Source organism: Spermophilus citellus (assembly GCF_964194105.1).
Source record: "Spermophilus citellus genome assembly, chromosome: 10".
Classification (NCBI taxonomy): Eukaryota; Metazoa; Chordata; class Mammalia; order Rodentia; family Sciuridae; genus Spermophilus; species Spermophilus citellus.
In genome coordinates, this window is record NC_138197.1 from 69753283 (window position 1) to 69762776 (window position 9494).

Genomic DNA, 9494 nt, shown 5'->3' on the forward strand with positions numbered 1-9494 from the left:
CTGTAATAGCAAAAAAAAAAAAAAAAACACCTTTGAATTCCAAGCTTGGATGCAATATATACCTGAATCAGGGCTGGAAACCAAGATCTTCAAATGGCAATGCTATCTTTCTAAACAACATAATCACAGCAAGTTGCTAATCAACCAGACCAACAAATTTATTACATAGATCTTTCTCTAAACTAAGAACAAGGGGCTGGGGATGTGGCTCAAGCGGTAGCGCCTCGCCTGGCATGCATGCGGCCCGGGTTCGATCCTCAGCACCACATACAAACAAAGATGTTGTGTCCGCCGAAAACTAAAAAACAAATATTAAAAAAAAAAATTCTCTCTCTCTCTCTCCTCTCTCTTTAAAAATAAATAAATAAATAAATAAACAAACTAAGAACAAAACTAAAAAAATAGCATTAAAGCTCTCAGAAAGACATTTGGAAAGTCATGAAGATGCCCATAGATTGAACAAAAATAAACAAATAAGACCAAGTACTATAGGACAAAGGCAGGGCAAGGCATTCAGTAGTCAATTCAAATTATGATTTCCTTTGGCTCCCAGTAAAAACGGAAGACACTAATCAATAATTTTAATATAGGGTACTGATTCCTTTCATCTCAACACTTGTTCATATATCCTAAAACTTTAAAACAGTAAACTTCTTTCTAAGAACACAGAAAAGGAAATTTCCATGGCCAACTAAAATATTAAAAACTGGCTTAAAAATTGAGTTTTTAATGTTTTAACTGATAATAATACCTGACCTTTTGTCCTCTCTATGATTTGAATGTTTGTGTCCCCCCAAAATTCATGTGATAGTATTAAGAGGTGATTAGGATGTGAATGGGATTAGTGCCCTTATAAAAAAGTGTAAAGGAACTAGTTTGGCCGGGTTTGCCCTTCCACTACGTGAGGACACAGCAAGAAGGCACCATCTTGGAAGCAGAAAGCAAATCTTTATCAGAAAAAGAACCTACTAGTGCCTTGCTTTTGGACTTGCCAGACTGTGAGAAATAAATTTCTATTATTTATATATTATCCACTCTAAGATCTTTTGTTATAGCAGTAGGAACAGACTGAGGCAAGCCCCCTTTAAAGAAAAAAAAAAAGCCTCCATTTTCTCAAGTTCCTTTAGTCCATTATTCTCTATGTTCCTCATGCATATTTCCTGGAGCGAGGTAGTCTCTTGAAAAAACAAGTCTGGTTGGGCATAGTGGTGCATACCTGCAATCCCAATGACTTCAGAGGCCAAGGCAGAAGAGCTGCAAGTTGGAGTCCAGCCTCAAGAATTTAGCAAGACATTGTCTCAAACTGAAAAAAAAAAAAAAAAAAAAAAGAAAAAAGTCTGGAGGTAGCTTAGTGGTACAGCACCACTGGGTTCAATTCAGAAAGGAAGGAAAGAAATACAAACCTGATCCTGAAAAAAACTAAACACATATAGAAAATCTACATGGGGAAAATCTCACCACTGTAACTGATATACATACAACAAGGGCAATCTACATTATTTTACTAAATGATGCCTAGGAACAGTACTTAGGAGGTGGTTATTTAACTAAATTTGTAATGTTGTATTATAAACAACAAAGAGGCAATCCTTAACTGTCAGATCTTCGTGGTCTCCATATTTAGAGTTTTACAAATAGTTGATTATCAATTTTTGTTCTTCCCTCAATACCCATAAAGTTCAATCCTCCAAATGCTCAAAGAACTTATCAAATATTTCACCTTAACCATTACATTGCTGTCCTATCCTACAGATTTCCAAGCTTGACCTCCCCATTTTTATTAGTCTCCCAGTCACTTGCTTCCAAACTTCAGAAACACCTTTGGTTCTTCCCTTTCCTATAAGCACATAACCAACCCCTGTAGTCTCTTCCTTTATTTATATATTGGACCCACCCCATCACCACTTGGAAGTTTTAATCATTCACTTCAATTGATCTGACTGCCTCAAATGACATCCATGCCACCAGTCTTTCCTCTACTGCTTTGGTCAATTGCCACTTAGACACACATACCTTGCACTTCAATTTAATTTTACCATTTGTTTCTGTCTTGTATTCCAGGTAGATTCTAAATTTGAGGATGAAACCTTATATTTGACATTACTGTATTACACACATCCAGTATTTAATATGATGCTTACACAAGACATAAATAATGGATAAATGGAAGTCAGAGAATATACACACACACCTATGATACCTCTGTCAAAGAATTCCGATTCTACTTCAACATTATTGTATAACACAGGTTAAAACAAAAAGAATAGTTGGTGAGAGGTGGGGGTAGAATTCTTGGAATAAAGCTTAAGCTCCTCAATTTACCAAAAGGATAAACTTTGGTAAATTACCTAAATTCTGAGACTTATCTATCAAGTGAAAACAACAGTATTTGTCCTATTTATCTCACAGAAAGTTATAAATTGATGTAGATAAAAATATTATAATGTATATATTATCAAAATATAAAGTATATATTTATATGAAAGTATGAAGTAGGTTTTTTTGAGTCTGATGGATATTAATTATATCCTAGAACAGTGATTCCCAAGTCTACTAATTTTTTATAGACAATCTCCACATAAGGATATCACAAAAAGTCAGAATTTTACACTTTTTTAAAATAGTGTTATACAGTTAGAAAGAAAATCAGTATTTATAAAATGTACAAGGTACATTTGAAGTGATTTGGGCACTAAAACTGATATTTCATGTATATATTTTAAGTAATCTGATTAATTAACTTCCATTTACAGACAAACACAACTTAGGCTTAGAGACCTTAAATCACTATTAAATGATGAGCTCACAATGAAACCTCAGTCTAAGTTCCAAAATCTATGTTCTGGGAGGGGAATATGAAGAACAGTAGAATTAATTAGACTTAACTTTCCTAGCCTTGTATTTGAATACAGGACCCGGGTTACTCCACATCATGTACAACCACAAGAATAGGATCCTAATTTTAGAATAAGTTATACTACATGTATGTATACTATGCCAAAATATAGTCTACTGTTATTTTTATCTAAAAAGAACAAAATAAATTTAAAAAAAATGTTTTCTACCTCAACACATCAAAGAGATGTTACAAAAATATCACACTATATATGTTGCAGACATTGCCAGATGCCTCCCCCAAAGTATAACATGTCAGACAAAGAATGACACATATAAAAACACAGATCATAACTAGAACCCAGACCAAAAAGAATCAAGGAGATAGCAAAATCTGACTGGGCCAAGGCTTCTAAACAAGCTATTCTAGTAAGGCTTGTTGCTACTAAAGAGTTAATTCTTCCTCTAAGATAGGTTTACTTAAGGTAATCCAAATATGGCACTAGCAAACACAATCCTCTTCTCTTTATATGCTGGGGACCATATATTTTTATTACTATTCTACAGAAGTGACTCTCAGGAATTATTTATAGGTGACAAAAATATCTTTCTGCATCACCACTAACTCTTGATATCTCAGCCAAATTGTAACGCAAAAAGCTAAAACTTACTCATCCTATCCAATGTCAAATGAGAATGGTCTTAATTTTCCTGCTGGGTCACATTTTCACCCTTTTGTTTATTTCCTCCCCCTTTATTATTTAATTCCATAGCTAGGAGATACACTAATGTGAAAGGAAACAAAAACAAAGTCATATCTAGTTGCATTGCTTTGAAGCTGTAAAACAGCTGTCACTTTCCACAACAGAGACTGCTGCTCAAATGATCCCTGTGTGTAGCAAGGAAATCAGTTTGTGGAGCACTTTAAACAAAAAGGTGCTGGAGAATCTCAGCTGTTATTGATAGCAATCCCCAGAGGTGGAGAAGTCACTATTTTACAGATTCCCAATCTGTGAGCATCCCTAAGGGAGCAATTTGGCAACACTATGAAAGAGTCTCAGCTTGCCATGATTGCTCTGAGACCCCAATTTAATTTCAATCACCCAGGCAAGAGACAGACAGTCCTTCAGAATAACAGACTATCACAGATCTTACTGCAGGGTATCCTGGGAAAAGTCTCTATAATTGTCTTCCTTCTGCTACAAACATTAGTAAAAGACCTATATCAGGTTTTTTAGCTCCAACAAGGGTGTTAGATATTTTAAGACAAACCAATGGAAAAATCACTTGAGTTTTCCATCAAAATGTTTCAATGAAAAACATCACAAACATTGCTGATCTGGAAAATTCCTAAGAAATCAACAACATAGATTTGGGGTGCCAAGGAAAACCATTCCCAAAGAATCTCAATACTAAGATTTTTTCATACAAAAGCATTTTAGGATAATTCTTTTTCCCCAAATGTCCAGCTTCTGCTTCACTATATCAAAAGCTTCAATCCAACTGGCAGGCAGAAGGAATATTATCTTGAGACCAAATGTTCTTATGAACAAATCGACTGCAGAAAGAGTAAACAGAACGTCCTCAATCCAACATGAATGAAGACTAAAATAAGGAAAGGGTAGAACTGAATTATGATTTTTCATAAAATTACCAGTTCAACATACCACACTTTAGACTACTTTCTTCTTTTCCTTCTCCTTCCATTCTTCAAGGTTTAGACTTAAGTCTCACAAATTCACTGAAGCCTTCCCTAACCGTTTCAGCCCAAAATGACAAAATTATTTCCTTTATTATTTATAAACTCATTTGGCATATATAAAAATACTGCCTGAAGGTATAGCTCAGAGACAGAGTGTTTGCCTACCATGTACAAGGCCCTGGATTCAACCCCCAGTACCATGAAAAACAAAACACTGCCTAATGGTATAACTGTTCTATGTCTGAAAATATTATTTTTAAAATAATTAAAAAAAAAACTCATCATCCTAAACAACTATATGTATATCCATATGTATCCTTTGCTCATTATACACTCACATGTCAAAGAATTGCAATCACAGATTACATATAATTTTATACTTTTCTTTTTACTATAATGTTTCCATTAAGTTCAAAAGAGTTTATGGGACAAGTATTTAACCATTCACTTTTTTAGATATTGAAACAATATCCAGATTTTCAGTTACCTCTCTGCCTGGAATTGCTTTCGGTCACACTCTCACCTCCATTAAGTCTTTACTAATATATATCTTTTTTCCCCAATGAAGTCTTTCTTAACCACCCTATTTAAAATTTCAGACTTCCCCCCCCCAACATTTTCTTGCTTTATTTTGCTCCAAGGCACTTATCTCCATCTAATATACTTATCTACTTATTTTATTGCCTGTAGTCTCCCCAATAGTTAAAACTTCAAAAAGGCAAAGATTTTTGTCTGTTTTGTCCATTGCTGAGCCACTGGTGCCTAGAACAGTATCCAACACTTGGCAAATTATTAATAAATATTTGTTGAATGAATTAATTGAACATCCCTATGGATGGTATTTTTCTTTAGGTGACCGTTCGTTAGGTGATTTCCAATTACTATATTTGAGTGTAAAAACCTTTTATAGCTCTTGATAAATACTGCAAAAATATTTTCTAAATGGGCTGTACTAATGGGCTATACTCCCAAATAGCATATAACCCTTCCAGATTCACCAGTTTTCTTTTTAAGTTCTATCGCCTCAAATAAACTGCACACTGCTTTAAACCCGAACAGGATTGTCTTCTAGCTACACCTTGCGCTTAAACACCTGTTGAACGATTAAGCTACAGGAAAGGGGCCTTCTCTAAACACCTTCAATAACTCAAAAGGCTTATTTACCCGACTTATGAAAGAGAAAGATAATGACATTTTTCAAGGCTTATCTTTCCACTCACCCCACTTTTCTACCCACACTCTCCAACTACGAATGAGATACTGTTAAAAAAAAAAAAAAAAAGAACGTCTAAGTGTTAAAATAAGGCCTCGCTGTTAGCGAAGCTAAAAATTAAGACTGTAAGGTCAAGATGTCACAGCCTCGGCCAGCCTACCCAGAAAGACGTGACCCACAAGGGAGCAGGGCTCCACTTCAGACTCCAGCTCAGGCTTCAAGGTATCAAGACTTTTCCCTTAGAAATACCCTATTCCTTCGTAAAGAATAGGGTATGTTACCTCCACCCACTCCCACACCTTTACTCCGGAGCCACTTTTTTAGGGTCAACCCTGACCCTACAAAAGAAGCCACACCTCAAAAAGAAGTCCCCGATTTCCCACATAACCCGGCGCCAAGAAAGCCCACTACCTTGCCAGCCCCCGCCACAGGGAAGCGCCAGTGGAAGGATTACAGATGCCAACCTTCCCCCCGGGCCCCTCAGGTTACCAAGGCTTACCGGGTCGGACGCTCTCCCTCCTACCACAATCCAAAGCCAGACGCACCTAGTTTCAGTCCCCAAAACGCACCCCTCTAGGTCCGCCCGGCCCCACCTGGGCAGCCTTCCACTTCCCTCTGCGCCTCACCCAACGGCGAAGGGACACCGCGCCGCCAGTTCGGGTTTGAAATCCTGAACCAACCAATCACAGAGAAATTTATTCCTCCCACGCCGTCCCTCTGCGCTAGGACGCACGCGTAAAGATCAAGGCGGGTGAAGGGCGGGACCGGGACTACGCATGCTCATTCTGATAGAACGAAATCAAGGTGGCCATTTTGACTAAGGTAAACAATCCCCGCCCCCACCCCAGCCCCTCCACCCGGAGGCCTTTTCTGAAACCATTGAGAGGCCATGTTGACTAAGGGCAAGCGGTGTTCCTTGAGTGCATATTTATGTATGCTTCCCCTTTTTCTTGTCGTCTCCCCCAGGCAGGGAAAACGGGTTTTTGGAAACTGTTTACTGAACATTTTCGGGTGTCGCTGTAGACAATGCATAACTCTAGAAAGAGATAAAACAGTAATCATTTTCATCCATATTTCCTGAGCTATATTATCCCTTTATTCTCATTCAGGCTTTCATTTGACAAACACATAAATACTCCAACTTCATAACTTGCTCTCTGTTAGGAATCAGAAAAATAATGTGATCTCTGCTTTCCAGTGGTGACGAATGGAGTTTAAGGAAACAAAAATGGATACAAAATGAAAATGTTATAATTCAATTTACTAAGTGTCATTTAGAACCTGGCATTGTGCTGGTGCAGGGGCTTTCATACTTTTAAAAAATCTGGATCCGCAGTGAGAAATAGATTTTACATTACAACGAAGAATCAGCGGACTCTGTTCATCCTTACTACATGTGAATTAATCTGAACTTTTTTTTAGTCCCTCATTCCTTATTGGTGTCCCTACCTCATGAATTTATTATTCAGTGAGTGACTCCCTGCACTTTGAAAAAAATACTGGTTAGAGTATACAAGAAGCAGTGTGATTTAATAGAAAGATCACATTTGGAGCAATGTTAGTCAAGGATATAAAATTTCCCTGGATGCGATGGCAACATATCCCGGTCACTCCAGAGGTTGAGACAAGTGGATGGAAAGTTCCAGAGTCATCCTCAGCAACTTAGTGAGACTCTCTCAAAAAAAAACAAAAAAAAAAAAAAAAACGGCGGTGGGAGGAGGCTGAAGTTATAGTTGGTGGTTAAGCACTCCTGGGTTCAATCCCCAATACATAAAAAAAAAAAGGATGTAAATTTCAGAGAATTAAATTCAGGAGGTTATAACATGATGACTATAGTCAATAACAATGAATTGTATACTTGAAAACTGCTAAAAGAGTAGACCTTAAGTTCATACCACGGGGGGAAAAAAAACATAAATATGTGAAGTAATTGTATATGTTAATTAGCTTGATTCATGCATCCTAAAGTGTATACATGTAGCAAAACATCATGTTGTACGATACAAATATATACATTTTTTAATCTGTTCATAAAAAACACTGGCATCACAGTGCTGGGCATAATGGCCTTTGCCCATAATCCCAGTTACTGGGGTAGCTGAGACAGGAGGATCACAAGTTGGAAGCCACCCCCACAACCTAGGGAATCCCTGTCTCAAAATAAAAATTAAAAAGTGCTGAGGAGGTAGCTCAATGCTAGAGTGCGCTGAGTTCAATCCCCAGTACCACAAACATCACAGATTTTAAAACCAGAAAACTTGACTCCATTTTTGACAATAGCAATGGAGCACTGTTATTTAGGCATGTGACTTAACCAGCTTGCTTGCTGGCTTGCTTGATTGATTGATTGATTGATTGATTGATTTAGTGCTGGGATTAAACTCAGGGCTTCCCACAAGCTCTACCACTGAGCTACACACCCCCAACCTCCACATTATTACTTTTTTCCCCCAGTACTGGGGATTGAACTCTGGAGCGTTCTATCCACTGAACTATATCTCCAGCCTTTTATATTTTTTATTTTTTTAAATATCTTTGATTGTGGATAAACACAATACCTTTATTTTATTTATTTATTTTTATGTGGTGCTGAGGGTTGAACCCAGTGCCTCACACATGCTAGGCAAGCACCGTACCACTGAGGTACAACCCAGCCCCTGTATTTTATTTTGAGACAGGGTTTCACTAAGTATTCAGGGATCTCACTACAATTGCTGAGGCTGGCCTTGAATTTGCAATCCTCCTTATTCAGACCTCCAGGTGGCTAGGATTACAGGCATTGAACATCACCATGCCTGGCCTTTTTTTAACTCTTAGGTATATCACTTCCTCCAAATATAAAATAGAAATAATAAATACCATTACTATCTCACAGGTTTATTTCCAGATGGAATGCTATCAAACTTTGTCCTTTGTAAATTGTAATACAGATTATTAGTATTATTAGGAAAGGGATGAAAAAGAAAATGCAACTGTAAATATATTGCCCCATGTAATCCTCCCAACAACTTTTCAGAGTCAGGAGCATTTGTTGATTGCATTAGTCTGTGTTCCTTAGATACTCAAGGACTAAATTGTCCAACTTCTACTAGGACAGAGATATGTGTAAAGTAACTTAGAAGCACAAATGAGGAAGCAATTAATCCTATCTAGGGAGTGGGAGTGTTAGAAAAAGCCTAGATACTGATATCTGAGCTGGGACTTGAAGTGTGAATAGAAATTTCCCAGAGAGAAGGGATTGGCAAATTCCTGGCAGTGGAAAGATCATGTGACCTCTGAGGAATGAGGCAAGTGTATGTTTAATAAATAGACAAGCACACAGTTTACAAAGGTTTAGGGCTATGAGGGAACGTTTACTTAAACTTTCAGGTGACTCTGTGGTTTCAGTAGGTGTAATACCTCTGGAGCAATATTGGCCCAAAAGGGGGAAGGAAAAACTGACAAAGTAAATTGAGAGGAGACCAGGAAGAGATTGGATTTTGTCCTGTAATAGGTTCAATGACAGGTGAGGTGTAGATTGACTTAACTGATTCAGAACATACACTAAGATAGGGCTAGGGGTGTGGCTCCATGGTAGAGCACTTGCCTACCATGCACAAGACCCCAGATTCAATTTAAAAGTATGTGTTTAGGGTCTGGGGTTGTGGCTCAGTGGTAGAGCACTCACCTAACATGCGTGAGGCACTGGGTTCGATCCTCAGCACCACATAAATATAAAATAAAGACATTGTGTCCACCTATAAC

General features: G+C 37.6%; 1 protein-coding gene across 1 annotated transcript in view; it reads right to left on the reverse strand.

Annotated features, from left to right (window-relative positions):
* Positions 1-6443, reverse strand: part of RACGAP1 (Rac GTPase activating protein 1) — a 30721-nt gene extending 24278 nt beyond the window's left edge. The window contains exon 1 of the mRNA XM_081311461.1: positions 6250-6443. The gene's annotated coding sequence lies outside the window, so the exon portion shown is untranslated. The remainder of the gene's footprint in view (positions 1-6249) is intronic.
* Between the last annotated feature and the right edge of the window lie 3051 nt (positions 6444-9494).